Source organism: Rhinolophus ferrumequinum, chromosome 9 (assembly GCF_004115265.2).
Source record: "Rhinolophus ferrumequinum isolate MPI-CBG mRhiFer1 chromosome 9, mRhiFer1_v1.p, whole genome shotgun sequence".
NCBI classification, from domain to species: domain Eukaryota; kingdom Metazoa; phylum Chordata; class Mammalia; order Chiroptera; family Rhinolophidae; genus Rhinolophus; species Rhinolophus ferrumequinum.
This window is the reverse complement of record NC_046292.1, coordinates 82,793,636-82,819,885: the sequence shown is the minus strand read 5'-3', so window position 1 is coordinate 82,819,885 and position 26,250 is coordinate 82,793,636. Positions and strand designations below refer to the sequence as shown.

General features: G+C 40.3%; 1 protein-coding gene and 1 pseudogene across 2 annotated transcripts in view; one reads left to right on the top strand and one right to left on the bottom strand.

Moving 5' to 3' along the window:
• Positions 1 to 26,250, bottom strand: part of NEDD9 (neural precursor cell expressed, developmentally down-regulated 9) — a 175,763-nt gene that overhangs the window by 76,164 nt on the left and 73,349 nt on the right. The window lies entirely within an intron of this gene.
• On the top strand, positions 14,032 to 14,167 carry LOC117027892 (uncharacterized; annotated as a pseudogene).

The following is a 26,250-nucleotide window of genomic DNA, read 5'->3' as shown; positions in this document are numbered from 1 at the left end:
TTCTCTGCTTGAAGCAAGTTTAGGAATTTATATGTGGTTGGAATGGGGAATTATGACTATTCTGGAACTTGAATACCACTCCATATTTCCAATTTGGCTTCAATTGTTATCCCAGGATTGGGTTCTTAGAGAAAAGCATTTCCATCCACATAGTCCAAAAAACCAAAATAGAAAACTCCGAGTTAAACACAATATAGATTTGTCAAAAGAATAAAAAAAGTTAAAGCCCAGCAAATCATGGAAAATAGGTTTGTGGAGGAGCAAGGAGAGATGTTTCTGGACTTCACATAGATGTGGTTTCGTAAATCGTGACATCTGTTTTATGTAAAGGTCACAAATAAAATCAGGTGACATTTTAACATACAGAGTGGTACATTAAAGTGTAAACTCTGGGCCAAATTCTCACCCAGTAAAATTAGATGGAAATGGTCCTATAGAAAATGAGTTATTTCATTTTTCCCATAGTACGTCTGATGGTGAAAATGTAGGACAACCAATGTTTTACCAGGAAATCTAAAGGAAATGAACAAGAAATTCTTGGCTAATTTTTAATTCTCATAATTTCATGATGTGCATACTAATTGCATCTTTGGTTTTCGTATTTCAAAGTTATTAAACATATGCTCAATTGGTGAGTATGTATTCCAGGTAAACCATTGTTTAAATGTTTAAAATCACTTAAATCAGATAACCAGGTAGGACTTGGTAGCTTTTTTGGGGGGGAAGGGAGGATTCTGATTAAATGTAAAATAATTCAAAGAATTTCAAGAGTCTGGTCTGCATGATTAATAGTCTGCAGTAGATATTAGAAATCCAGACAGACTAAAGGCAAAATGCCTTCCTCTCGTAGACAGACTGTATTTTAACCTCCAAGGACTCTGTGTATTTAGTCACTCTCTCAATTCAACTGCCTTTGCCAGCCAGGCCTCATTGGATTAGAGCGTAGTGGAAAAATCCCCTCCCAGGAGTGATTATATCAAATTCCCCGAGTGTTTAATCTGTCTGGCACATGGAAGGCCCTCTTGAGCTGTAGAAAGTGCTCAGCAGAGAAAGCCGCCTTGGGCTGGTGTGTTTGTGCTTTGAAAGTGAAAGCAGCTTATTATTTTCTCCTCCCCAACTCACATTCCTGGCTTTCGACATCAAGAGGTCATTGTTTCGTTGGACTAGAAGAGTGTAAGTTAAGGTCACACATGGATAGGTGTCATTTTTGTCTGAGACATTTACAAGGAGCTTGTACCCTCTCTCGGTAGATGGAGCCCTGTCAATTTCACAAAAAGAAAGTTCATTAGTCCTAACCAAAATTTTAATTTATGGTTCCTTAAGCTTATATCCTTGCAAATCTTAGTCAGGATGGAAAATATTCACTCATAATAACCATGTAGAGCATCTCTTAGTCTTCCCGGATTCAGGTTCAGACCTTAGCTTAACTCCTCTATGACTCAGTTTCCTCATTTTTAAAGCAGAGACAATAATAGTACTTCCCACTTAGAGGCATTGCAAAGATTGAACAAGACCACATATGTAAACAATTTAAAGCAGTGTCGTATACACGGGAAACACTCAGTTAACATTTATTATTATTACGATTAAGTTCTACATCCTGATCTTTAATTTCTTTTGATATTCCCTTATGCATCCTTTTCTTCCTGAGTCCTGGAGCCTATTAACAGCATTCTCAATACATTCTGTTCGTCAACAAACATTTACTGAATACCTCTGTGTGTAGGGTACTCTGTTTTGAGAGGCTTTCTGACACAATCTAAAAGGGTAACTATTCATACAGTCTGGCCTTTTCATGTGCTAAGATGTGTATGGTAGAATAAAAATGCAGTCAAGACTTGGGGGGTGGGGAAGAGTAGGTAAGAGTAAACTGGGTGACACTTGAAGAAAGTGGAGATGTATACCTGCTTTGAGGGGCCAGGACTTAATCAAGACCAGAATGTCAGTGTGGAAGCATGGAATAATTAATCCTTGGTTACTTCATATATATGTTTGTGGAATGAGTGGGGCGAGAGTAACTAGTTACTCAATTGCAGATCCTGAGTAAGGACGTTAAGCAGAAGGAAGACTGGGAAAGAGAAATGGTGGTTTATTCAGAGAAAGGGGAGGAAGCGATGGCTCTGTGTCTCCTAGACCCAATGGGAAGAGAATGGCAAGAAGAGAGAGTCGCCACTGAATTTCCCTGGATGTGGAAGAAGGGCAGTGGGAGAGGAAGGAGGACGTGCTCCTGCTGTCATTCTGAGAGATCAGCAGGAGGCTGTGTGCCTGGCACAGGGCAAGGGGGCTAGAGGAGACTCACCAGAGCTTGTAGGCCGCCTTCCTGTTCTGAAAGGCAGCAATGGCCTTCAGGGGATCTGAGAAGGCTGAGGTGTGGCCTCAGTAAGTGATGCCCGTCCGAGGAGGAACCAGGGAGCTGTTTGGTGCCACACGCCCCAGTACCCAGTGTTGGCTCAGAGGTGACTGCAGTGGGCACCAGCCGTCAACCCCAACAGTGATCACAGAGTGGCATGTAGAAAGTTTGAGGGCAAGAAAGGGTCACCCAAGAGTTGATCTCCAGCCAAGCTGTCCTTTGAGCAAGAAAGCAGCGGGCCGATATCATAAAGGATTCAAAAACTCAAGAAAGACAGCATCTATGGATCCTTTCTGCAAATAAAAACTGTGTCTTGAAAACCAATCCATCCAAAAAAAAAAAAAAAAAAAAGAGTCAAAGTAAAGAATTCAGGAACTGAGAGGCTGTAGATTCATTTAAAATAGAACTGAGACCAAACAACTATAGGAAGTATGGCAAAAGAAGAGAACTTAAAGGTCACATGTAAATATTATAATTAATCAAATTGTAGTTGGGAGGAACAGGGGTAGGAAAAAAATGTGTTAACTAACTTCCTCATCTTTCCCTTACACTGTCAGTAGACACCATTTAGTGTCGAAAGGGACAGTTTTAAAATAACAATAACTTCAGCTCCTAAAATTTTCCACACATATTTTCTTAATTTAAGGGAGTTCTTTTAAGAGGCAATATCTCTGGTAGTGAAGAAACATTACTCTGAAATTCATCAATCTTTCAGGTTGCAGTTTCTTTTTCATCTGGAAATTAAATTCTTTTAATTTAAAACTGCATGAGTATTTGGGGTGGGGGAGAAGGGTTACCACTTTGTGAGGGTATAGTCTAACTATTACGTTGCTTTGTACACCTGCAACTAATAATAAAAAAAAAGAAAGAAAGAAAGAAATCTGGGGAGGCAATAGAATACTGATTACTACCAAAAAAAACCCTGGATGAGTAAAATCTCTTTTTGTAAAGGTCAATATGGAATCATGGTATAATTAATCCTGAGTTATTTTACAGAAGAACTTCCATGTATCTTTCAGGCTTTAAACCTGTATATGTACATGGAAAGATGTCTGGAAGAATGCTCACCAAATATTAGTAATGGTTCTTCCTGGGTGGTGAGATTTTGGTTAATTTTTAAATGTTGTTTTGTTAAAAAATTTTTTCTCTATTACCTGAATTTTCTATGAGTATTTGCTGGGCTTTGATTTATTTTTATTCTTTCAACAAATCTATACTTAGAGTTTTCAATTTTAGTTTTCCAGGATGTGTAGATGGAAACACTTTTCTCTAAGTATGAATTGAATCAATTAATGTATTGTCCTCATAACTAGTAATATTGGTGGGAAAGTCGTTTAAATAAGCTTGTCATCTTTTTACAGAACAGAGGCAATTCTTTTGGAGGGCTTGGGAGTGAGGAGTTGGGGGAGAGGTGTCATTGGTGTGGATAAAATGTGCTTATTAAATAATGCCCTAAACCAGTGGTTCTTAACTGGGGGTAATTTTTCACTCCCTTCCCTTCCAGGGGACATTTGGCCATGTCTCCGAACACTTCTGCTTGTCACAACTGGGGTTGGGGGAGTGCTACTGGTATCTAGTGGGTGGGGTCCAAGGACGTTGCTAAACATATTAAATATACAGGACAATCCCCACAACAAAGGGCTATCTGGCCCAAAACGTCAATAGGGCCAGTTTTGAGAAACCCTGCCCTAAAGTCTTGGAAGAAAACCCATTACGTAGACAAAGAATTCACTCTCAAGGATGAGCCTAGGGGCAGAAGACCCTATTTTGAATATGAAAGCTCTGTAAGAAGCTCAGTTTATTCTTTCTGGCTACAAGGGTTTTTAGTCAAGTACATTGACTAAAAACAAAGTTTCTGCTTTTTATTGGTCTTTAATTAGTTTGCAACTGTAGTATCAATTTGTTTGTCATGGAGGGATGAGAAAGTGTAGTTGTTATCAGTGGTGCAAGTCTAACCAAGGGCAGATGTAGTTTCAGTGGTACCGTTAGTGACCACTTGAACTGACCTGGTCTCTGACCTCAGTCCATTCTGGCTGAGGAAGCCCAGCCAGGCTATTTGAAGTCTCTGTGAAACCAGCTGATGGTGTGTATCAGTTGCATTAAGCAGGAAGTTAATGCACAAAGACTGGACCTGTCTTGGTAATAAGCATGTAGGAAATGAACAATTCTCTCTTCATTCACCGTAAGAACCTTCTATTGCTGTAAATCAGGAGCAAAACATCAGTAGATGGGAGCTGGGATGGTTTCAGCCAAGTAGAGATTTTGCTCTCAGCCCAACAGTTTTTGCAGCACCCATGCCAAAGAGAATCTGCACATGCTGGAATTACCTGTCGGTTTATGATTACAAACTGCCTTCATATGAAATCCCAGCATCTCAGGCTGCTGCTTTCAGCAGCTCTTTCTGAAGTCAGGACGTATTACTTGATGTCAATTATTTCATTTCAGCCACAGTCATTTCTTTCTGGCAGTGCTTCCTGCAAATGTGTCTTTTCAAGAAAACTAAACCTGGAAATGGCTTGTGACATACTGTCTGACTTGATCATGCCAGGAACAAATGGCTCTTGTGCTTATTAGATGCCAGATGAACTCATGGTCTGAAGCTTTGATAAGGTCAGAAGTCTGCAAAAATAAAAATCTACCACTTCCTCGGCTGTAGGGATGTATGTCCCAATATCTTTCGTAATGCCTTAAGACTTGTACCTTGACTTAAATCTATTGGATAGAGCTTAAGAAATGCAGATGAGGCTTTATAGCAATATAGAATCCTTTGCTTCTGGGGAGCAAGCTAGGCATCCAGGGCTCTTAGAGAGAGGCATTGCCTTTCAGCTAAATATGCTGATTGCTGCATATATTATCAATTTACCACAGAGATCCCAGGGGGCAAGAGTGTAGGGGTGTGTAATTCATTAGATGTAACACTAATGAGTTAGTAAAAGAAAAAACACAACAAACATGAAGCTATTATCTGCTGAGATACGTATCTTGTCTGCGGAGGGGGAATCTCCTTTATTCAATTTTCCATAAACTAATTATATCTCCATATTACATATAAGGCTTACAATAAAGTTTAGTTCTAAGCATATGTCATACAAATAGATTAGATTTAAGTAGAGAAATGGAAAAAGGGACCAAACTGACTCTGAAGCTTTGCCCTACAGAAGTCAGTGCCTTAGATCACAGCAGTCGGGTCTCAGCTTTGCAGGCTGTTTAACTGGACATTATCAGCTCATCCTGAGTTTGTGAGGCTCATAGGACAGACCCTTACTGACCTACTCAAACGAGATTACTGCAGTGACAGCCAGAAAGGGCATTTAGAGTGAGAAATATTACTGCTGAGTAAGTCAGAACACTGATATCATCATGGATTCCATTTGAGCTATAAGAACATCATATCCATCCATTGACTAAATGATGTTTCGCATATCTGCACTTCGGGTTCATGGATGTATGTAGCTGCGTTTATCTTAAAACATGATTGTATTTGTGGGGTTTTTTAAATTACAATTTTTTCACAATCAAAAGGTCCTTAAAGTATATTTTGGTTAGCCTTCACTTTTCTCCCTTATACAATAGCCCTCCCCGCCCCCTTAGCCTCTGTTTTGCTTTCCACAGTTTCCGTTACCCATGGTCAATTGCAGTCCAAAAATATTAAATGAAAAAATCCCAGAAATAAACAATTTACAAGTTTTAAGTCGCACACCGTTCTGAGTAAAGGGATGAAATCTCATGCTGTCCTGCTCCTTCCTCCTCGAGATGTGAAGTCTCGCTTTGGTCCAGTGTCTTCACACTATACAGGCTCCCTGCCCGTTAGTCACTTAGCATTATTCTCACTTATCAAATCAACTGTCCTGGTATTACAGTGCTTGTGTTCTAGCAACTTTAATTTACTTAATAATGTCCCCAAGGTACAAGAATAGTGATGCTGGCAATTTGAAAATGCCAAAGAGAAGCCTTAAAGTGCTTCCTTTATGTGAAAAAGTGAACGTTTTTGACTTAGTAAGAAAAAAATTATATGCTGAGGTTGCTAAGATACGAGGTAAGAACAAATCTTCGATCTGTGCCATTATGAAAGAGAAAGAAATTCATGTTTGTACGTTTGTTTGTTTCTGCTGAGAGAGAGAGACCACATTCACATAATTTTTATTACAGTATACTGTTACAGTTATTCTATTTTATTATTAGTTATTGTTGTTAATCTCTTGCTATGCCTAATTTATACATTAAACTTTACCATAGGTATGGATGTATAGGAAAAAACATGGTGTATATATAGGGTTTGGTAATATTCATGGTTTCAGGCATCCACTGGGGGCCTTGAAATGTATTCCCCCCAAGTATAAGGGGGACGACTGTATTTTGGCGTTTCTACACTACTTTTTGGGCACTCAATTTAGACATTAACTGACAGCACGTTTCAGGCTATTATTGCATGATGATGATATCTGCCAGCTAGCTGTTGAATTTTAGTGTTGTCATCTTTGTGCACCAATATTTGTGCAATTATTTGACATTTTTTCAGTTTCAAACTTACTCTTTTATAAAAAGAAGTGGAAAATAAAGTGATAAACGAAATGTTGAAACTAGTAACTGGAAACATAGATCTCATTAACCTAACACAATCAAGTCTTTAGATAAAGTGGCAAATCTTTGGTTTTCAATAGAATTCCTGGAGCATAATCCTGTTGTTATATTCCCCTTTCATGAAAAAAAAAATGAAATTAAAGAACGTGAATGAAATGCTGAAAATACAGTGTCAGCTATTGTGCTAAAAGGATTTTATCATAAACTTTAGCTCCTTGGGAACAATCTGTTCTTATAAGACCCAAGCCTGATGTTGGGAAGGTTTCATACAAGTTTTAGAAACAAATTATATTACATGTGAGCAAATCTTAGAGCTTTCTTAGATTAAAAAAAAAAGAAAATCCTCCTTCCCTGAAAATTTTCCTCATACTTGAAAAGCTTAGAAACCACTGGGATAGTATCTCCAGTCATATTTCAAAGAAGAAACTTAAGACAAATTTTTAGAGCATCCTTTCCCTGAAAACAGCTTACTCCCCACCTTCCATGAGTGGACATGCACAATTCTTCAGTTCCCTTTAGTTACACTACATGTAGTCATGTAGTCTACATGGCTTTTGCATACTAACCTTTCCCCATATAAGCTGCAATGTAACTGCAAATAATTGCAAAATGATACTTCCTTGACCAGACTTAAATATTTCCTAAGTCTCCCTTTGCACACATTTACAAACCACCTCAGCGATGGTTACTGCTGATCATGGATAAATCCATGCATTTTGTGTTGACTTTCTAAGGGATTATCTTTCCTGATTTTATCCTTAATTTGGATTCTATATCACTATCCTTTATGGTCTGACTAGCCATCCAGAAAATGTTAGTTTAATACTAAAGTTGTAATGCATTTATACTATTCAGAACATTAGGTATTTTATATTATCAATAATAAAAATTTCAGTTATCATTAATTATATATCATTAATTATAATTATCATTAATTATGTTACATTTAAATGTTTGAGAATCATTCTCACAGTCAGGCCTTCTTGTTACCTGCCTTTGTATCTCGGTACAAAGAAATTGGGGGAGGAGGTAGAACGGTGCTCTCATTCCCTCCATCAGTCCTGGTGTTTGTACTGGGCAAATGCACCTGCGCTCGGATCAGGCATCACACACTCACCCCCATTCTCGTTTCTCTCCCAGGCAGCTGGGGAAAAAGGCAATCTTACAGGACATCTTTGAACTATTTTTGTGATTCTCTGGAGAACATAGAAATAAACATACTTTGGAGTTACTGTATATATTGATCTTATATATTGATCTAATTTAACTTTCAAGTGCAAATTTTATTTTTCCAATTTTCTAATTATTCTTGGGCACCTTTCAGGAGCTCCCAAAACTCAAGACATGAGCCAATATGCTAATTTACTAATTTGTGATGCGTTTGTTTCTTCTCAGTGGCTTGTCTATTGTTCGCGGCATCCCCTTTTCAGAGCAGGGTACGTGGGTGGCAGAATCAGATATTAGGACTATGTGTAGAATTAAGGCAAGTGGACTCAATGCAGGCTTGGAGAGCTATTTGGCCCAAGCCTTTGAAAAATTTGATGAAAAACTCCTGAGCTGACAATACGCCTTTTTAATGCAAAAGTGCCTGGAATAATTCAGTTCAGAAGGCCTTGTGAAGAAGGTTTATCAGTCTTAGAGACATAGAAAAAAAGGACAATCAGAAGAGTGATCACATGGATGGTGCCCACTGAAGCACTATCTAGGGGGAAAGAGCCATGCTGGGGACTTTGGAACTTTTCATTTCTAAAGAAATCCATAATGTGGAAATACGTGTTGAGAACAGCTATTGGACTCTATTTTTGCCATTGCTGGCAAAATAATTCTTATTATCAGATGGATACCTCCAGCTGTTTTAACTCAATTTCATTAACGTCCTAATGGTTTAAGCCTCTTGTTCTGATTCCAGGGGCACTGAGTTCCCTTCTGATTATGACTGGCCTTTCCCCATAATTTTTTAGGTAGGGATCACGTGAAATGCCAAACATTCTGTTTCTTATGACAATAGTTTCTCAAGGTGAACCAATAAAGTGGTTCCTGGTTATGACAGAGCTCCCCATATAGCGTAGTACGGGCAGAGCGTCATACCCACATGGTTGTTTATTTAGTCCACTGCATTTTGAACGAATTAGGCATTCTAGATGATACCTGAAGCACATCTGCATTTCGACTGACGTCATCCCTAGACATAAATAAGAGCAAGTTTCTGGAGTTTCAAAGCAGAGCACCGGCTCTGAGAATATAACTACCTTCTAGAGGTACTAACCTATGGAATATTGCCCGTCCTGGCTCCACTTGACTTTGCCACCTATTCTTTTTCAGATGATTTCTATAGGTGTGCATCAATCTCTTTTCATTTGGTTAATCTGAGTAAGCTCCTGAAAGTCTGATTTTTTCTGGAACAAGGATAAAATTTATTTATTTAATTTTGACTTCTAGGAGCATATCCTGGAATGTGGTGGCTCCTCCTGGGAGCAGGAGGTGAGTGGCTTGACTACTGGCTGTTCTCCCTTCATTAGCAGCTCTATTTCCTTGACTTCATGAAAAAAAAAATGAAATTAAAGAACGTGAATAAAATGCTGAAAATACAGTGTCAGCTATTGTGCTAAAAGCTGAAACATGTGGCAAACAAAAAAATGAGTAAACAGTTTCTAAGAAACACATAACAATAGAAGTAGTTGCTATTTTGTTTGCTGAAACATGGTAGAAAATTAAAATAGATCTTCAATTAATTTACATTGAATTATTCTCTGATTTATAAACTATCCATCCAGTAGCAAGTTTAATTTTGGGTGTCTGTCAGTCAAGGTAAACAATAGAGTCAATATACTTATAAAGTCATTCTACTGCAAACACAAGAGGAATAAAAGCAGATATATAAAATGAGATGGAGTTAAATTTCTTGGCTTTTAATGATAATAAAAAATTTTCCAGTATTTGGGAAAAGGGGCTAAATTTATATTTATTTCAACTGACTAAAATGGGAGCACTATATTACATCTTGTGTCCTTAACCTAGTTTCAGAGCTATTTAAATGTTCTTGAAATTAATGTGGATGAAAAAGGGAGCACTGTGATAAATGTAGCTGAATGAATGTAACTCTCACAGGGTGATCTGTTCATAAAATTCTAACTGGGCAGATCCTGGTGGATCACACATCAGGCCTATAAATTCCCTACTAAAAGGTTATCTTTGCCTTAAGTGAGCCTTGTCCATGATGTTTGTGCCTCTAGCTTAACACATCTTTGAAATGCCTCTTTTGCAGACTCCTCTAAAGTGTAACCATCCTCAAAAAAGCACATACTTTTGTTATCTATGCTGTAATCCAATCACAGAGATTTCCCTGCCTTGCCTTCTTCTGGATTTATGTAATATTCCTTACATTCTCTCCTTAATTCCAAACATCTGAAAGAAGCTGCACACTGTCATCCTGGGAAGCATTTTTCTCAGTCTGTTGAGATCTTGCTTCCTGGTGAGTTGTCCATTTGGCTCAATAAACTCTCATAAAATTTTTCTACAAGTTTGGATGTTTTTGCATCAACATTAGGAAGAGAAAATTTGCTTGTATATGAGAGTTGTGGTAAAGCTAAAACTTGAAATTAAAATTTGTGAACATAGAAGAAAACCCAAAATGTCTGAAATTCCTGCAAAAGTAGTGTTCTCTTTTAGCTTTAAAATATTTAATGCAAGCCAAAGCATCTGAATTTAACTGTAATTCAGTGAACCTGACCCACTCACTACAAACTGAGTATCTGTTGAAGTTTTGGGTGAGGGGAGAAAAAATAAGTGATGGCATTGTAGTATAGACCTTCTGATCTCTAAATAACCTTGGATGGAACCTCTGCTCCTACCGTTCTGTCTTATACTTTATCTGGTTAGGTCATGGGCATTCTTCTTGCTGCTGGGAACAACCTGAACAATTCATTTCTGACCTTCTCTGATGTCTTAAGCTATTTAGATACCTGGCGAGAACTTTGGGAAGAGGATTGAGAGAATCATAGCGGTCACATTTGTTTTTCTCTGTTTATTATCCCTAGGAACACATTCAGATTATGATGGCAAAATGGATCACTTATTCATTGGTTGTACCATGTTAATTGCTGAGATAATGCTGGACGTTTTCCCCCAGGATTTTCCTGAAAATACCGCTTTATTTCCTCTGATTTAAACTTAGAGTTAGTCACAAAAGAAACCAAATAAATACTCCCTTATTGGTAAACAAAGAGAAAATACTCCCCTGAGGCTCTTTCTAGCATTCTGTCAACTTTAATTAACAAGCAAAGCTTCAGTGTTCACTACCCTTAGGTTACCAAATGCTAAGTGGTTATTAACTGCTCTTACAGGGAGCTATAATTACAGTCACCGAGTGCAGAGTATGTGGCTTCTCCCTCTCTTCACACTGTTCTAATTTAAAACATGTCTTCACACTGTTCTAATTTAAAAATTCTACAGTGATCTCCAGCCCCCGGCATTTCCTCCCCTCCCAGGAATAATAGCAGCAACACTTATCTACCTAAAATAAACAAGCAGTCACTTTCAGAACAGCTGGAGACCTTGAACAGTCTTGGCTACAGCTTATCAGCCTCCAGTGAGGCTGCTGTGAAGCCAGGAAACTCTTGAGCACTTAACTTTATCCTGAATAGCAACATCCATCCCTAGCAGTGTCACACCTGCATTCATGAGCTGGAAGGATCCTAGTAACTCAATGAGGTTAAGTAATCTGACTGATAAGGTGATTGGAAGGGTGAGTTCACGCTCGATATGATTATCCTCATTATTCATTTTGCACACAGGAAAAACTAGTCTATATGTACCTGTGAACTGAGCATGTCAAGAAACCAACAGATGAGGGTAAACGGGGTCAAATATATGGTGATGGAAGGAGAACTGACTTTGGGTGGTGAACGCACAATATAGATGATGTATTACAGAATGGTACACTTGAAACCTATGTAATTTTACTAACCATTGTCATCCCAATAAACTTTAATGAAAGCAATAATGTAATAATAATAATAATAATAAAAGAGTCCATCAGGTCCATACCTGCATCTTTCATTTTGTTGTCATTCTTAACCGATAAGGTATGATGGTTTTCTCTGCTGAATTTCCCAGTGAAACTCAGGAGATACTGAAAGAAATGGATTTGGAGGAGTCCCAAAAGTACACCGCCAACTTAGCAATTTTCTAAACTCTTAGGAGTAAAAAAGTGTCACCTGAAGCCTGTTTGAACTTTGATGCTTTCAGTCGTTGAGAGGACCCAGTGGAGACTAGTGCAGGACTGAGGCTTTATAATCGCGTGTATACTCATAGAAAGAGTTGAAGAATTTGGTCTCAGAAGGACATTTAGGTTTTGCTTGGAAAACATTTCAAAAAAATTGTCAAGGACAATTAGCTCCACAGTGTTTTGTGATTTAATTGGAGCCCGTGGCTGAATTCCATCATTAGAAAGTGTCACTAACGTAGTCAGCTTCATCTCTTGGCTTGACTTGAGCAAATGCTCATTGAGAAGGAACTGATCCAACTTAAGCGGACGGAGCCCTTCAGCATCCCTACGCCACCCCACGCACAGCACTTTTCTCTCACCAGTCATTAGAATCACTTCCATGCACGTCAGGTTCTCTAGATGGGCTGAGTAATTTTCCAGGAAAGAACCCTAGATTGAACGATGTGTTAAGAACCACTCCAGATGTTTTATAGGCCATGGGATATTGATTCTGCCTCCAGTTGTATGAACAACACCTAGAGTCACTTGGGTCTTGATAAGGCATACGCAAAACCTCAAATAAATGAAGTCATACTGAGTCACTGGCAGGACACACTGGCAGCAGGAAAGGCTTGATGACGGCGGGGACTGTGTGAAAGGCAGTGCCAAGTGAACAGACAGATAAGTGCAGTCACAGGGCATTCACCCCTGCTTTAGTGGCCCTGTGTGATGCACAAACGATTCAGGTTGCCCTCGCTGTAAGGAAACTCAATCTTTGGTGCAATCGTTTTATGGAAATTAAGTTAGAGGGGGATTATTCATTTACAAATTATTTTTTCATTTAACCAGAGTCTTAAATAGCACCTCTGCACTAGGAGTATTAATAATATTTTTAATTTCAAGTTAAATACACATTTTCAAGACTATGCCTATTACACAGTCACCTAAAGAAAGGTACGTAGGTAGGTCATCGCATGGCTGTTTAATTCACAATATCATTTAATATCATTTAATTCACAATATCACCTTGGACATTCCTTTTCATAAACATTTACCTTGCCTACCCCTAAGAAACCATCTCCTTAACTGAGTTAAATTAGGCAACAGTTAAGCAATAGAGCTGTCTTTTCTTCAGACCCCAGCACAAAGCCAATAGTGCATCTGACGATCTGTCAGTAACGAAGACTGGAAAACAAGGACCGCTGTGTGACAAATCTATCAGCTCAGTAGGCCCCATCACTACGGGAGTCAGCGTTTTGGCATAGACAGGCCCATAGTTTCAGGGCCAAGGGAGATGTGATTAATCAAACCGGGAGGAAGAGAAATGAAAATGAAGCAGACAGTTATGAAGAGCAGATAAGAAGATCAACAATCCAATATCTGTGTGGATAAACACTGCTCCTCTTTGCACACTGCGGAATGTGCAATGAAGTGCGACGGGATGAAGCCAGAAATAAAGAAATAGTGCTTTCAACTGCACTTCCCAGGCACAGCATTTTTCTCTTTAACTTAGAGACCCCTCTATAGCCTCTCCTCCTTGGGCTCGACTCCTGGATCCTACACCTCCAGGGTTTGTGGGAGTCAAGGCCAGTGCAAGGGAGAGGCAAGGACCTGAGCAACCCGGGGTGAGGGAGGGAGGAAGGAAATACATCTTCTGCCATTAGTGAAAACTGGAATTTTCCCAGTTAGTGACCTGGAAGTAAATCCACCGGGACAATGGTGTTGTCCCATTTTTGCCCAGTGCTCACACATCCTACCTTCATTTAAAATGTTGCAATGACAGGCAGACTAAGAAGCAAATCTAAATCAACCTGCATTCCATTGTGCTGTAGCAAGAAACCTTAAAAATAGGAGGTGATCATTTTGTTTTGTTTTCATTTAGAAAGCAATCATAATCGCTTCTCGGCCTTTTGGCTAAGATCAAGTGTAGAAAGCAATCATAGCTTTTGTCAAGTGCTGAATGTTAATATGACACCTTGTTCCAGTCTCACCTTCCTTCCACTGGGCTTTGGTAGGTGGGAGAAGCCACAGCTTATGACTGATGAAGAGAGATTTGAGGGTGGAGAGAATGACTAAATCTGGTTTGTTCTGTGTGCATAATGAGCAACCTGTGAGAAGGAAGTGGAAGGAAGAAGGACGGTCCAGTGGAAGGAAGCAGAAGGGGAGAGTCCTTTGATTTGACATGTTAGCTGTTCACTTGGCTGTCCTTTGATATGACAGCTACCTTCTGCGGTTGGGCCACCTAAGATGTGCTTGGGGAATGATCTCAATACGAGAACCAGCTGGAGACATGCTTTAAGGGAAGGGATGCTTCTTGTTGTTCATTGTGGTTTTATAATACATGAGCCTGATTTGCAGAGCAGCGGCACAAAGTCACCTCTGTATAATATTGTCATACTTAAGCTATGTGCGTGTTTATCATTTCCTCACGAACAACAGCTGGAAAAAATGGCTAAGTGAGATTGGGTAGGAGGGAAGGAAGATGGAGGGGAATCACAACATCGGAACAGACAACCTACAACTTCCTTGATGAATGAAGCTCTAGATCCAGTCACATGTAATTGGTGTCAAAGTGTCATGACTCTGCATTTTTCCTTCCAGACACAGAAGAAGTAAGGGTGGATGTAAAGCAGGACTATGAAAATGAAGCAGATGAAACCAAAGACTTTTACCTTGATTTCTTAATGTCCTAGGGTATATTTACCCTGCTCCACACTGGGCCCTTTATTTTGCAGGTGCAATCTTTTCACTGTTTAGAACGAACTTCTATTGGCCCTTCTCTTGAGGAGAAACTGCCCCCCAAGAAGTTCAAGAGCTCAGATTGCATCCACTAACTATGAAGAGCCAGAGCCAGCTATGCTACGAAATCATTCTGCAACCTGGGAAAGACCCACACTGCCTGGACATGTCTTTCTGTCCTGCCAAAGGCTGCTAAAGCAGGAAAAATGAATCTGTATAGGATTCTGAACTCTTAGGAATAGGTCAACCAAGAAGAGCTCTACACAATTGCTGTTTCTCAATAGTTTGTCTTTGCTTGTGCCATCGCCTCAGCTTGCGATGCCCTTTTTCTCACCCTTCACCCACCTACCCCAATTTCCTCTACCATCTAATTCCTCTTTTTTTCTCTACTATTCAGCTGTGGTATTGCCTCCTCCCAGAAGCTTTCCCTGAAATCCTCAAGCAAGTCTCTTCCACTGACTTTCCTCTTTGGATTCCAAAGTATCTCTTTGGGTTTGTCAGTCCAAATAGACTGAAAATCCTTTGGAGACAAGGGCAATGTTCTTTCCATCTCTGTGTCTCCAAAACCAATCACTATGATAGGTGCTCAGCTAATGAATAAATGAATACCATTTATTTACATCTGTAGCTACTTCACTAAACTGATGACGTAATACGGGCAAAGTTTGTATTCCTCTGTGGATCTGTTAGTCCCAGAGCTGCCACTGGACACTGGGCCCAAGCCAGGTGTCTCACAACATACATACAATATTCAGAAGGAGAGACAGAGCACTGGAAGGTGGAAAGATCACTGTAACCTCAGTTTCCCTGTTGGAAACCGTAAGTGTTGGGTCCCACTCATAATGTGTCAGTAGTGTCCCCTTCGGGTGAACGGTAAGATACATGTTCATATATGTCGTATTGCTCAGTATTGGACTTTGCCACTTCTTTGCTAGTGACACATGTGGACAAATTGTGTGTGAAGGGTACGTCCTTGGGGGATATGTTCTTTTCGAAAGTAGTGCCCACTCTGAAAAAAAAAGAGAAATGAAAATATAAAGCATACACTTCAACCTACCCAAGCGGGGAGTAATATTACATAATTTCTATTTTAGAACATTTTCATCTAAAGACACATTTATGTGTCTTTAGATACTGACAAATGAATCCTTAATAAATTTGTGAATGTGTCATGAATTCAAAATGTCAAACACACTAGGTTTGGAAGTGGGAGACATTTCTCAGCCACCAAAATTATGCGTGTGGAAACAGAGATGAATTAAGAAATATTGTCAAAATCCCACCAATACCAGTTGAAATGGAAATTACCTGGGTAGAAAATTAGTCCTGATGACGGGAAATGCCTGCAATACATTCTTAAGTGCAATTCAACTTCTTAAAATGCAATTCAACTGTTGTTACTTATATACCACTTACCTGGCATACATCCTTTGCTAGCCTGCATTATTGGGGTGGGGGTGGGGTGTCCTCTCTCCTTATCTAAAATGTAAGCTCCTTGAGGGCAAGTACTTGCTGAATCCCTAGGGCCTGTGTGTTGAGTGAGTACTCCTTGCTTCTGCTACTGGTGCATCTAACCCGCTCTGAACCCACATCAGTGATTAAAATCCGGCCAACTCAGATCTCACCAGGCCTTTGTAAACTTCAATTCCCAATTCTCTCTGGGGGCTTTGGTACCAACATTATGGTGCTTTTGCTTCAGGCTGCCTAAGTACTAGGAGGGGAACAAGAGAGGTTTCATCTTTTTTTACTTAGAAGAGCCCAATAGTAACAGTTGCCAGGCTTCCAAAGGGGAACAGAGCCAAATAATGGCTATTATAGCACCATGTGTATGTGATGGAAAGCATGAATTCCAAAAGGAACTTGGAATGAACATAACAGAGTAATAAAGATGAATAGTTCAATTAAATCTGGTAAAGGAATATCTAGTCGTAAGATCTGGAAAAAACTGGATGATGTAAATGGAGATAGGGTCACGGCAGGGTCTCCAGTGCAACCAAGCGTGTGTATCCACACAGTATGAAAAGTTCCAGACGCACCCAGGCACGAATCTAAAAGTTAATAATTTCCATTTGCAATATGACATGGTGGCAAAAGGTGGAGAGGAAACTATCGCACGGCACGGACGTCTATCGGGAAAAGCCCCTGTCAACCTGAGCCATGTCTCTTACTCCTCACACTTAGAATGGAAGCTCTTGGAAGATAGGGGCTTCTGCTTCTACTTCTGTCACTCAGTACTTGATCGGTAATGAGGCTCCAAGGACAATTTTGTAGGACAAATGTAAACACAGCCAAGAATGGCTACTGAAGTAGAAAGTGGGCGATTGGAAGACTGCAGACTTTTTGGACAAAAGGTCAACATTCATGAGTGAGAAGGAGGTGGTGTTTGGGGGTGGGCAAGTGATGGAGGAAAAAATTCCAAAGTATGTTGCAAGTCAGGCTCAGGCATGTGTTCTAATTAGCAAAGGAAGAGAGCTACCGTGTTTCCCTGAAAGTAAGACCCAACCGGAAAATAAGCCCGAGCATGATTTTTCAGGATGACAGCCTCTGAACATAAGCCCTAATGCGTCTTTTGGAGCAAAACTTAATATAAGACCCGGTCTTATTTTGGGGGAAACACAGTAGGAACCCTGTGTTCTCATGCACATGGGTAGGGGTGGAAAAGAGAGAGGTGAGCAAGTGAGAAAAGGGCTCAGACAGGAACGTAAACCAGTCCATAGGGATGAAGGGCCTTGCACTAAGCCCTGAAATACCCAACGAGCACATGACAGTTTTTTAAATTGGACTTTCGCCCACAGCAATGTTGAGCCATCTCAGTTTGGTGCATCTTTCTTCCAGAATGAGTGTGGCTTGAGGGGAAACTCCTGATTCTACCGCTATGCTGTGTCAAGTTCACCCATTCCAGGGCAACAGGACTTTCTCTGGTGACTTCCAGCTCAAGTGATAATTGATTAATAGCCAACTGCTAGATACAGCTCCATTCACTTCCCCATCATTCAGATTAATTCTCCCCTTTTTTTTTCGTGCTTAAATCTTGCCCCCAGAGGCTGGCCTCTCGGAGGTCAGAAGAAGGGAGAGGTTGGGGTGTTTCTTCCCGGCTCACTCCCTGCTTCTTTGGTCCTCTTTGCCAGTTGCTGTGTCTTTCCACAGCCTCAGCTTTCACTGGGTTCCTATAGCACCACTTCTTCCCCTTCCCGCCTAGGCTAGTAATAGCTTCCCACTGTTGGCAGTATCTGGGTGCTGAACACCCCTGGTTTATCCCTTTAGCCCTGCTCGCACCTCTGTCTCCACCTTGACCATCTGAAGTAAATTTTGTTTTTTGCCGGGATCCCGAACTAATAACATTGACTTTGTGCCAGGCTGTACACTCAGCTCTCTGCGTGCACGAACCCATTTAATCCTTCCAACACTTTATTGCTGAGGCTGGGGCACAGAGAAGTTCAGACACTCACCCAAGGTCACACAGTAAGTGGCAGAGTCAAGGTTTGAACCTAGGCAGTTTAGCTCTAGCCTTTGAGCCCTTACGCACTGATCCATCCTACCTCTCTCCTAGCTTACATCACTTTCTGGAGCACAGCTAAGAATGAGAAAGTAGACCCAAAGAGCTCTAAAACATATGCCCAAAAGGTTTATATACCAAAGCTTATTCATAGGAAAACCTCTCAGCTCATAATTAACTCTTATTTTATGCTTCATTCCAATAGGATAGGATATCAGATTTTCGATTCCAGTGGTTCTCAGCCTTGTTTGCACAACAGAATCACAGAAAACAGAGTTTTAAATTGTGCCTATGCCAGACCATGCCCCAGATTAGTGAAATCAGTACTCTGGAAATGGGACACAGGCATGGATAATTTTTTAAACTCCCAGGAGATTTCAGCTTGCTGCCAAAAATTAAGAACCACTGTCCTAGCCCACAGCAGCGGTTACTAGTAGAAGGCTAGGATTATGATGGACCGGCCAGGTGATTTCTTGGCTAATATACTACTTACAACAGCTGACAGCTACAGAAAGGGAGAATAAGAGGTGCTATGCGGAGTTTGTGCAAGACCCCATTCCCGCGCACCGCCCCCCTCAAAAAAAAGGCATGATCTGGGTTCACTTGACACCTGGGCAAATTACTCTTAGGTCTGAAGAGAGCTTATTATTCTTCTACTATTACATAATAGTAATTGTCCTGAGCCTCTTTCAAAGATAGAATTATTGTCAACATACTTTATTTACTGAAACAAAGGAAATATGCACCTTTTAGAAAAGTTTCACCCCCAAAGACTACATCGTTAAGGTTGTTAAATAGGTAAACTTCAGGTATCTGGAAGATTCACTTAAAATACGACACTTCTTACTGATCTGTAGATGCCAAATAAATAAGGAATTGCCATATGAGACAAATGTTGGTCAAAGTACTCCCACCTGCTGATCTTTAGCAGACACTATGTGCACCTGCTCTTGATTCATGGTCACAGTTGACATTTAAACATTTTTTAGTCCTAATGTGGGTGATTGGACAGACACCAGTGTTCACCAGGCCTTCGTGAAAACAGGGTGGTACCAATGGCTGGTTCTCTTGGAAATTGTCCCAGCACAAGGAAAATGCAGGCTCTGGGTATCTGAACATCAGACATGCTCTCCTGTTGTTATGGTCAGTCCTTCCTTTTGCGGCTGGAATATTCCAACAATCTGTGCCTGACAGCGGACCAAACAACTTTGATTCCTTTCTTATGTGTTCGTGACTGCTCTTCTTGTTTACATGCTTGCCTGCAGAAAGCTGGTGTTGGCATGTGCTGAGAGGTCGTGGGCTGCTAAGTGGTTGGCACGGGTCCACTGCAGCCCGGTCTCACTTCTGCCCCCCCCGCCACCCATATCTCAGATGTTGGGGTTCTGACCAAGGGGAAATTCAACAACAGCCATTCCAAATGTAAGCCAAGAGCCCCTCTTCTCCTCTCACCCGCCTCAGCCCTGCAATTCTGCTCCCACTAACTCCTCTGCTCCCTGCTCTCAAAGGGCCCTAGTGCTGGTTTTTATTAGCACCCTGAAAACAAGGATTTCAGCCCAGGTACACAGGAGGGACTTCGGGGAGTATTCCTGGGGAAGGTCGTCCAGCAACAGCCTTGCTCAGACTCAGCTCCTGCTGTTTCGCCTCCTTACTATTGACATTGATGCAGTGTCATTCTTTGTCATGGAGCCGACCTGTGCCCTGTAGGATGTTTAGCAGCACCCACTAGAAGCCAGGAGCATGCAGACCCTCCCTCACATTGTGACAATGAAAAATGGCTCAAGACATAGCCAATGTCTCCTGGGGGGGGGGGGGGCAAAATCGCTGTGCTAAGGGAGACGCATGTAGAGACACTAACCTTCAATCTCCATTGGACACTGGAGTCAAGGACTAAACTAGTCTCAGTGACTTTAGCCCCAGCACGTGGCTTTGAGATGTGTAGGCTGTTGTCCTCTACTTATAATGTCGTCCTGGGGGTCAGCTGTTAGGTCTGTTTTGTATGGACCCCTCGGGTTTTCTGGGAACTTTGCAGCAGCCAGAGTTGTCCCCAGGTGAAATGAGTAGCCTCGGGAGTGGCTGGTGTCCCCTTATGAGGCAGGCTGGATATATTCTGTGTGCTCTTCCAGAACTATCTCCACCTTTTTCTCCTCTGCTCTGGACCCCAGAGTCTCATCTGTAGGGATGGGCTCCCTTGCCTTCTGGCTTTTAGTTGAAGGAATTGAGGGGGTGAAGTCAGGGATTTATTCCCCAGGTTCCTCATCATGCAAGGCCACCGTGGGCTCACCGTGCCCCTTGACAGGCTCACTGTGCCCCTTCAGAACGCTCTGCCTCTGTGGGCCCAGGTGTGGGAGGGAGGTTTAGCTGTTACTACTAGCCTGGCTGCTGCATTACCCTGTGGTCTCGCTATGCTCTGCCCTCACGCGTAGCAGCAAGTCCTCTGAATTCCTGTTAAATTAGCATAATTTGAATATGTCATATATTTCTTGCTGGGACCTTGTCTAACACACAAAGTCATGGGGATTTTATACTGAGGACACATAATTTTTAAGGTATCTTCTGACCCCAGATTCTTTGACACCATGGAAGGCAGAGGTGAGTATTTTCATAGTTGCTCAAACACTATTGTGAAGAGAAAAAAACTCATCTTGGCTGCGAGATAATGCAGTTTATCCATAACCTCCTATGTTTGCCTCACTGCTGTGGAGGAAAGGGCACCTTTAGAATGCCAGGCACTTAGGTGGCAGACAGCATTGGCTATTAAAACAAGAACCACTCTTCAATCCTTCTCTTTCTCTCTCACAGAATCCTGGCTCTTTGCACTCTCCTCCGAATGGCTATGTCCTTTAAGAGACTTCCTCAGCCCCAAGGTGTGAATATTGATTTAGGTCTCTCTCCCTGCTAGGATTAGTTTAGGCACGGGTGTGTGACACATTCCGGTTTAGTTCAAAGGGAGTTCTGCAGGGGGTTACTGGTAAAGGTCCCTCACTCTTAAAAAGAGATATAATAAGGCTGTTCCCTTTATCCTGTCTATGGATCCTGTGAGAGAATAGGACATCCAGAGCTGCAGCAGCTGTCTTGCTGTTATGGGAATAGCAGAGCCCAAAGATGAAGTCCTTGATGACATCTCTGAACTAATGAATTAACCAAACTCAGAACTACTCTTCTTCCAGAATTATATTATATAACATGATAAACATGCTTATTGTTCAAGTTACTTTTGGTTGAGATTTCTGGTGCTTGGTCTGCAGCTCAAAACCCCTCCGTATACTGTGCCAGGTGTTTATCTCATTTAATCCAGTAATACATTGTAGAGATTAAAAATGCCATCTTAACCTCTCAACAGCTTTTGCTCACTTCCCTCCTTGAAACACTTTTCAAATGTGGCTGCCATGTTCCCATGCTCTCCAGATTTTTCCTCTGCCCCACTGACAATTCCACCTCACTCTTTTCTTGGATCTTCCTCTCCTTGTTGGAACTTTTCTTGTTTCCAGCAATAGTCACCACATGGGTGACCTCACTCCGTGCCATAAATTTCATGCAGACACAATGACTCCAAATGTAAGTCTCTGGCCCTGACTGTTGCCCTGCAGTCCAGCCCTACATATGCAACGGCCTAGCTGGCCTGCCACTTGGATATCTAGTGGACAACCCAACTTAACATGTCTGAAACAAGCCCTCAGTGTGCCCCCTCAAACCTTCTCCTCCAGGCTTCTAGATCTCAGTAAATGGCATCTCCCTTTTGCTCAGGCCAAAATACTGGAGTCAACTTTTACTCCTTTCTTGTTCCGTGACATGAAACCCATACCCTATACCTAATCGTTCAACATATTTCCAAACATTTATTCCTTTCTTCTTTCACTACTATAGGCCTCCTCTAAGCCACAAATCTCTCTCTCTCTTGCACTATAGCAACAGTTTAGAGCTATAGTGTCTGTCTGCTCTCCCTCTAGCGACTCTACAGTCTGTCCTCAGTACATCTGCCTGAGTGATCTTTGCAAAATAAGTCAGATCTTGTCACTCCCCTGCTCAAAACCCTCCAGAGGTTTCCTGTCTCATTTAGAAAACACTCAAAAGTCATTAAGTTGGCCTACAGTGCCTATATGATTTGGCCCCTACATGCCCTCTGACTATCTCTACCTTGGAATCACATGGGCCTCTTTTATTTTCCTTAAACATGTTGAACACACTTTTACCTTATGACCTTCGTACTGACCACTCCCTGTGTCTGGAATGTTCATTACTAGTGAGCCTCATGTCATATCTCTCACTTGCTTCAGATCTCTATTGAACTGGCACTGCCTCAGAAAGAACTTCCTTTAACACTCTACCTAAAGTAGCATTCCTTTTAATTCTCTATCTATTTACTCTACTTTGTTTTTATTCTTATAATTCACCACTCCTTGATAATCTAGTACATATGTCTTTATTTGCTTATTATCTATCTCTCTGACTTGAATATAAGCTTTGTGGGAGTAGGGATTTTGTTTTGTCCAGTGCTGTGACTCCTGAATTTAAAACAACACCTGGCCATGATAGTGGTAGGAAATATTTACCGAATGAATGAATGAATGAATGAATGAATGACTCAGATGCCATCATCCCCTTATTGTGTAGCAGAGACTTTAAGTAGAATCTTAAGTTATAGAGGAAGAATAAAGGCATCTAGGATTAGAATCCTAACCTTTACTTCCTGGTCCGGGACTCTTTCTATTATTTCATACTGTCACCTACACACATAAGTTAATTATTATTTTTCCTTCAAAGGTAATTTGTGTTTTTATAAGGAACAAAGTCATCAAGTACAGAAATGGGTTTCCAATTAGGCAGTCTGTGTCGAGCCAGGAGGAAAATTATGTGTGTGTGTGTGTGTATGCAGAAGTACAGGATAGTGCTGGTGGGTGATGAGAGCTGCACAGAGCCTTCTGGGATTTGGAAATCATATCATACCCTAAAACCAGTCTAGTATGTACAAAAGGTGACCTGAACATTTCTTTACCCTATAGCAAAGGCCAGGGGTAGAGTAGATGCATCTCCATGAGGGAGTAAGCTTTCTAAGATTTTCAGAAGCAACGACAGAAAACAATTCATACAATCTCTTCCAGACTTTTAGACCCCAAGATGGGCCAGAGAGAAATTAAGGAAGCCAACAGTAAAGCTAATTGTGGGAAATTTGCCAATTATGGTGAGACCTTGCATAGATGTGTCTGATGCAGAGTCTCAAGTACAACATCCAAAGAGCAGGATGGAGAGTCTGTGATCTGTATCAGGGTCAGGTCTTTCAAGAACAAACCTCCCTCCAGTAAATTTAGCTCAGCCTGGGATATTCAATTATGATGACAAGCATACCTGAAGGTGTTAACCAAGTGGCCTAGTTTGCTATATAAGCTAATAATAAAACTTATGCTTTTTTGAAGTGTTGGCTATATTCCAGATGCCATGTTAAGTGTTATTATTAATAATAAAATTAACAACCATTGCTAACATTTATTAGTTGCTTGTTACATGGCAAGAATAGTTCTAAGTGTTTAATAAGCTCATTTAACTCTCATGAGGACCTTACAAGGGACATACCAGTATTTTCTGCATTTTGCTGATCAGAAAACTGAATGCTAGAGGGGTTGTGAATTTCCCAAGATCACTTGGCTATAAGTGGTGGAGTGGGGATTGGAACATGGTGATCTGACTTACAGCCTGTGCTATAGGAAACTGCATACTTATGCTTTCTCATTTAATGCTCACAATTCTAGGAACTAGGTCCTATTTTCCCCTCTTTATAGTCCCTGCATTGCATTGCAGTAATACAGTACAAGGGCTTAAGTCTCTGGTGCCTGTATCTTGTCAGTCTTGAAGAAATTGGTCATTCTCCCTTACGGTCTGTGAATGAGAAATGTTTATAGTTATCTGTACACTGAAAACTGTAAAACACTGCTGAGAAAATTAAAGAGGACTTAAATAAGTGGAGAGTTATAATGCGTTCATGGATCAGAACATCCAATATTGAAGAGTTAATTCTCTCTAAATTGATTTATAGATTCAGCATCATCTCAATCAAAATCTCAGTAGGTATTTGTGGTAGAAATTGACAAACTGATTCTAAACTTCATATGGAAACACAAAGGATCTAGAATAGCAAAAACCAAACAAACAAATAAGCAGAATTACTGATAAAAGAAGAACACCATTGGAGGACTAATGTTACCTGACTTCAAGACATTATACCGCTACACTCATCAAGACAGTGTGCTATTGGATTGAAGACAAATAGATCGGTGGAACAGAAATAGGCCTATATGCATATATAAACAACAGCACAAAGAAAATTTAGTGGAGAAACACAGTCTTTCCAACAAATGGTGTTAGTACAAGTGGATATCCATGTCGAAAACAATTAACTTCCATAAATCCATACCTTCCATCATATAAGTAGTAACTCAAAATAGTTTGGAGATAAACATAAAACCCAAAACTATAAAGCTTCTGGGAGAAAATATTTTGACCTTGGGGTAGGCAAAGATTTCTTCGATATCACACCAAAAGCATAATTCATGAAAAAACAAATTAATAAATAGGACTTCATCAAAGTTAGAAACATCTGTTCTTCCAAACATACTGTTAATAAAATAGGACCACAAGTCAGAGACCAAAAGAAAATGTTTACAACACATCTGACAAAATAATTGTATCCAGAATAGGTAAAAAAAGTCTGAAAAATCAATAAGAAAACAATCCAATTTACAAAATAGGCAAAATATATGAAAAGACATCTTATTAAAAAAGACATACTAATGAAAAAAAGCATGTGAAAAGATTCTCAACAATATTAGTCATTAGGGAAATGCAAAATAAAACCACAATAAAATATCACTTATACACATGTTATTTTAAATTGATTTATAGACTCTGTATCATCCCAACGAAAATCTCAGTAGGCTTTTTTCAGTGGTGCGTAGAAATTGACAAACTTAGTCTAAACTTCATATGGAAACACAAAGGATCTAGAGTAGCAAAAACAAAACAAACCAGCAAAAATACTGACAAAAGATGAACAAAGTTGGAGGACTCATGCTACCTGACTTCAAAGCATTATTAGAATTAAAAGAAAAATATGATCATACCAAGTGTTGACAAGGACGTGGAGAAACTGGAACTCTTATATACTGCTGATGGGAATATAAAATGGTACAACCACTTTGGTACACAGTTCGTCAGTTCCTTTGAAAGTTAGGCATACACCTACCTTATGACCTAGTCATCTATTCCTAGGTATTTACCCAAGAGAAAAGAAACCACATATCCATAGAAAGACTTATACAAACGTTCCTAGAGTTTTATTTCTAAATGCCCCAAACTGGGAATAACCCAAGTATCTATCAACAGGTAAATGGATAAACAAACTGTGGTACATCTATACAATGAATTCTACTCAGCAACAATGAAAATGAATAAACTTTTGATAACCACCACAACATAGATGAAAACCAAAATAATTATGCTGAGTAAAAGAAGCTGGAAAACAAACAAAAATGTGTGTACTATGTCACTTAAATAAATTTCTAGGAGTTGAAACAAATGTCTAGTTGCAGAAAAAGCAGATAAACGATTTCCTGGGGATGGGATGGGAGTAGAAGAGGCGTAGACCGGATTATAAAGGGCATCAGGAAACTTTTACAGGTGATGATTATGTCCATTGTCTTCATTGTGGTGATCGTTTTACAGGTCAACATTATCAAAACTCACACTTTAAATATGTATTGTTTATTGTATGTCAATTATACCTCAATAAAGCTGTTTTTAAAAACCCAAGTAGTTAACATCTATGGACGTGGGTTCATACATATGTGACAAACTGGCATGAGGGTATAGAGTATATAAATCCTTCTC